This window comes from Salvia miltiorrhiza, chromosome 5 (genome assembly GCF_028751815.1).
Source record: "Salvia miltiorrhiza cultivar Shanhuang (shh) chromosome 5, IMPLAD_Smil_shh, whole genome shotgun sequence".
NCBI lineage: Eukaryota > Viridiplantae > Streptophyta > Magnoliopsida > Lamiales > Lamiaceae > Salvia > Salvia miltiorrhiza.
The window spans coordinates 29,743,324-29,749,323 of record NC_080391.1 but is presented as its reverse complement, the minus strand read 5'-3'; positions in this window follow the sequence as shown (position 1 = coordinate 29,749,323).

Here is a 6,000-nt window from a genome sequence, read left to right as displayed (position 1 = left end):
CGCCATATTATGTATATTCTTGACGCTGATGAGCACAGTTTTGTGCTTACCACTCCACGTCCCGCGGCCTTAACTGATGAGTCGACTGATGCGGAACGTGAGGCGCATAAAAGGTGGCACAAGTCGAATAATATGGCCAAGTGCTATATTATGATGACTATGTCGCAAAATTTGCAACTCCAGCATCAGGTCATGGATGACGCAGCGACCATCATGTTAAACCTCAGCGAGGTTTATGGGGAGTCCGAGAGGTCTGCTCGTTTTAACTTGATGAGAGAAATCTTATCTTGTAAAATGAGCGAGGGCAGCTCGGTGCACGATCATGTCATGCATATGACAAATCTGTTTGACAGGCTTGATCTGCTAGGAGGGGGTATCGAAGGCGAAGCCAAGGTCGATATCATCCTCAATACTCTCCCCAAGACTTTTGAGCATTTCCGTCTCAATGTCGTTATGAGCAAGGCCAACTATACTCTTAATGAGTTGTTGAATGCTCTAGTTTCGGCAGAGGGGGTCATGGGCACGCGCAATGGGAAAGAGGTCCTTGTTGCTGCCAAGGGATCTACTTCTTCGTCGAAAGGCGGGAAAAAGAAGTGGAAAGGTCCAAAGGGCAAGCATGACCATGAGGCTAGTGGGAGCGGTAAAGCCAAGGTTGATGGCCCTAGCGGCGGCGTGAACAAGCCGACAGCCAAGGGAAAGTGCTTCAAGTGCGGCAAGGTTGGGCATTGGAAGAAAGATTGTCCAGTGCTCAAGGCAAAGGGACAAGGTACGTCACAAGTTTTAGTAACAGAAACATGTTTAGCTTCGTTTTCTACTCATTCGTGGGTAGTGGATACGGGGGCAACTGACCATGTTTGTTACACCTTGCAGGGGTTCAACCCAACAAGGGAGCTGGCAAGTGATGAGATCACCATCTCCATGGGCAATGCGTCGAAGGTCGCAGCTGTTGCTATTGGAGATTTATCTTTATGTTTTGGTGATGACATTTTAGTTTTGAGAGATATTTTATATGTGCCGGAGTTTCGGCGGAACATAATTTCTGTTTCAAAGTTGTTTTTGAATGGATATTCTGTTACTTTTGATGGGGGTGTCTCTATCATGAGAGATAACAAGATTATTTGTTCTGGAATTTTGAACAACTCTCTCTATACTATTACATGTCCAATGAATAACTCTGTCCATGTTGCATCTACATCACAAATTCTTCCAAATCCTAATAAGAGAAAATATTACTCTCATGAACAATATACACATACTTGGCACCTAAGATTAGGCCACATCAATCTAAATAGGATCCAAAGGCTCGTTTCAAATGGAATCTTGAAAGACTTTCAAGCTGTGCCATTTAGAACCTGCGAATCCTGTATAGAGGGAAAGATGACGGCAAGGCCTTTTAAGGCAAAGGGGAATAGGGCCTCGGATGTGTTAGAATTGATTCACTCTGACTTGTGTGGACCGATGTCCACTAGAGCTCGTGGAGGATACGAGTACTTCGTCACTTTCATTGACGATTACTCAAGGTATGGGTATATTTACCTACTTCAACGCAAGTCTGAATGCTTTGAGAAATTCAAAGAATTCAAGGCGGAGGTGGAGAAGAGAACGGGTAAATCTATCAAGTCATTGCGGTCTGATCGCGGTGGCGAATACCTCGGGAACGAGTTTCTGCAATACTTGTCAGATCTTGGGATTACATCCCAATTGACTGCACCGGGTACTCCCCAACAGAACGGTGTAGCGGAGAGAAGAAACAGAACTCTTATGGAAATGGTACGATCTATGATGAGCTATGCATCATTGCCTATTTCGTTTTGGGGATATGCCTTGGAAACAGCGGTTTATTTGCTGAATCGGGTACCGTCCAAATCGGTTCCTAAAACTCCTATTGAGTTATGGTCAGGGCGTAAGCCCAGCTTGAATCATATAAAGATATGGGGTTGTCCTGCATACGTGCTAGACAAGGAAGCGAGGAAATTGGAGCCGAGATGCGAACTAATGCTGTTTATAGGATACCCTAAGGAAACGAAAGGTGGTTACTTTTACAATCCGAAGGATCAGAAAGTGGTTGTTAGCACCAACGCACGATTCTTGGAACACGATTATGAAAGTAATCACAAGTCTAAGTCCGAGATTGTCCTTCAAGAAATCGAAGGCAATGGACAGGCGATTCCATCACCCCAGCCAAGTGTGCAAGTGAATGCACCACAAGACCCTGCACAAACCATTGTCACAACTGTACCACCACCGCTTCGTCGTAGTGGGAGGGTTGTAGTTCAACCCGATCGATTTATGTTCTTGGGAGAATCTTCGGATCTACTCCCTGTTGATGAACAGAAGGATGTCGACCCTGATAACTATAGACAAGCGATGAAAGATCAAGATGCAGATTCTTGGTACGAGGCCATGGTTTCTGAAATAGAATCCATGGGTGCTATGGATGTATACGAGAAGACCGAACTACCAGATGGCTTCCTAGCTATAGGTAGTAGGTGGGTATACAAGAGAAAGAGAGATTCGGATGGCGAAGTCGCAGCTTTTAAAGCTAGACTGGTGGCGAAAGGTTATACCCAGGAACAGGGTATAGATTATGATGAGACCTTTTCGCCGGTTGCCATGCTTAAGTCTATCCGAATACTCCTTGCCATAGCAGCCCACATGAACCTTGAGATTTGGCAAATGGATGTCAAGACCGCTTTCCTAAACGGTTTCCTTGAAGAAGGAAGGGACATCTATATGCAGCAACCTGAAGGGTTTGTGAAGAAGGGCGAAGAGCATCTTGTGTGGAAGCTTAAGAAGTCCATTTATGGACTTAAGCAAGCTTCGAGGTCATGGAACAAACGTTTTGACGAGGTCATTAAATCCTATGGATTTACTCGTTGTGAGAACGAGAGTTGCGTGTACCGTTTAGATGCCAATGGTGACGTGGTTTTCCTTGCACTTTATGTAGATGATATCCTCCTCATTGGCAACAATGTTGAGCTATTATCGGACATAAAGAAGTGGTTATCCGAACAGTTTCAAATGAAAGACTTAGGAGATGCAGCGTACATCCTGGGGATCAAGGTCGTTCGTGATCGCCAGAAAAGGATGTTGAGCTTATCTCAAGCGTCTTACATTGATACTGTGATTGCTCGTTTTAGCATGCAGAATGCCAAGAAAGGCTTGCTACCTTTTAGACATGGCATTCCTCTGTCTAAGGACATGTGTCCTAAGACGCCTAGTGAGGTTGAGGAGATGAGGAAGATACCCTATGCTTCCGCCGTAGGTAGCCTCATGTATGCGATGCTCTGCACGAGACCTGATATTTGCTATGTCGTTGGCATGGTTGCAAGATATCAGTCGAACCCTGGACCAGGACACTGGACTGCGGTAAAGCATATTCTCAAGTACCTGAAGAGGACTCGAGATTATAGGCTAGTTTACCAGTCAGACAGTCTATTTCCTTTGGGTTACACCGATTCGGATTTCCAGGCTGACCGGGATGAGAAGAGATCTACCTCTGGTTATGTGTTTACCTTGGGAGGTGGAGCCGTATCATGGCGGAGTGCAAAGCAGAAGTGCATTGCAGACTCCACCATGGAAGCCGAGTATGTAGCTGCTTCGGAAGCTGCTAAGGAGGCTGTATGGTTCCGGAACTACCTCTTGGATCTAGGAGTGGTCCCTAATTTGCCTAAGAGTATCATAATTTATTGTGATAACTCGGGTGCAGTGGCAAATTCTAAGGAACCCAGGAGCCACAAGGCGTCAAAACACATAGAGAGAAAGTACCACATCATACGAGAAATCGTAAACAGAGGAGATGTGCTAGTAGAGAAGATTGATACATTGGAGAACCTAGCTGATCCTTTCACGAAAAGCTTACCGCAAAAGACCTATGAGAAGCATGCTCGAGGGATGGGATTGCGGTTGATGCCACCCACTTAGAGAAAAACTTTCAGTATAAGTGGGAGAGATGAAGTGAAGTTTTGTAATAGCTAGTATTTAGACACATTGTATACTAAAAGTTTTGCTTTAGTATAAGTGGGAGATTGTTGGATTTGTATACTGAAAGCAAGAACTTTATGCTTGTATACAATGATTCCTGTTATTCACTATTCTTATCTCCTATCTGATTGTGTTCATGATTGCATATGTATGTTCTTTATCTCTGTATAAGTAGATTATATGGTGTGTTGTAGATCACAGAAGACCATATAATTGGAATAACCTTAAGAGATATAATTTGATCACAGCCGAAATAACTCTAGGACAAGTTATTGTTTTAGGCTGCAGTATAGATGGAAGTAGTTTGTCTTGGCTACTTGTCTATACTGGTACGTCATTACGTATTGATAGGACCACAGTTTGAGATGTATTCTTCTATCTGACTTAAGTGAAGAATCAAGATCTCGGTGACTTATAAATCTTAATACTAATAAGTATTCAGATATATATGTTAATTCGTATATCACTTTGACTTACTATGAGCGAGAGTTAAATACTAACTCGAGTACTCTGTATCTTGGGTGATAGCAGTTAATATATGATATTTGATTATCTGTATTAGTACCCGTATCCGGTATAGGATAATGACATCCCCTTAAGGAGCTCAATAAGGTTTATTACGCTAAACCCTGCAGGTTGATTAAGTTCAAGCGTAATAATAAAGATTGAGTGGTACTGCTTAAGGAATTATTAAGAGATTAATTAATTTAAGCTGTCAGAGCTCTAATTAATTAATGGATGTCGGATATTTTAAATACGGAGATTTAATAAGTCTAAATACAAGCCCCGACTCATCACCGGCAATAAAGGGGTAAGTCAGTATCGGTTCTCTAGTGGAATGAACTGATATTTATAAATTAATTATGGTCTGGGCTGACCATGGATGAATTAATTTATTTGAGGCCCATCTTTATTCCTTGTATCTGGTCCCTGGGCTGGCCCAATGTCTCCTAGCCCATGAAGACAGAATTTTCGGCCCTAGCACTGTAATTGGCGCCTCCTCCTTATTTCTGTATTATTAAATACAGCTGTCAGCTCTCAGGAAAATACACTGATAAAAATATTAGGGTTTGAGAGCAGAGGGAGGCGCAGAAAATCGTGAGGTGCCATTCTGTCTTGGGAGTTCTCATAGCTCGTTGTCCATCCAACGTTGGGAATTGAGCGGGATACAGTCGAGAAGATCAGAGCTGGAGTCTGAATCATTCGACGCGATCATCAACCATCTGTGCATCCGTTTCTCAAGTAAGTTTTCCTAACACCTGTGTGCAGCTGTTAAATTCATAGGAGCATGTTAGGAATTAATCGTTGTATGGCAAATTAATAATAACCAAGAAACGATCATCGGGCAATCGGAACGTTAATTCAATTTAATATTCCTTCAGTAGATGCTAGGAGGAGTGTTGTCATTGCAATAAGCCTAATATCTTTTCTCTGGTTTGTTTTGGTTGGTTGAACTTTGGTTCTTTATTGCTTATGGTCTCTGCTCCTCTGATGGGCTTTTCATTATGAGCATGGGAAACCATGTAGGATTTCTTTGGGTACCCCCAAATGTTTTTATCTCGCGAAGTTGGCCTATCTGTTGAAAGCAAAGTTTTTGATCATATTATAAAAGAATGAGATTTGATTATAAAGGTAATTGCATTAGAGAATTCACTTCTAGCGGAGAATTGGGTCTGATCTGATTAATTTGTATCATCTTGATGTTGCATTTCAAAGCCTTAGCCTTGTACACTTCTTGGGGATTGTAGTTTCTTGAGGGACTGGTTGAGACATGTTTGGGTGGTGGGACCACGGTTGTTCCTTCTCCGATATTAAGTGGGATGTTTAGGCTTGTTTTGGTCTTGTTTGGAAGGGCTGTTCCTTTCGGGGGTGTTTTGTTGTTTGTGGTCTGGCTCGTCTGTGGAGTTTTTTGCTTTTTTCTTATTTTGCTTGGTTGCTTTTGTTTTCTTCTTTGGTTCGCAGGTTTCTGGGTTTGGGTTGGCGTTTCTGGCTCCTGCTTTCTGGAGGTTGGCTTGT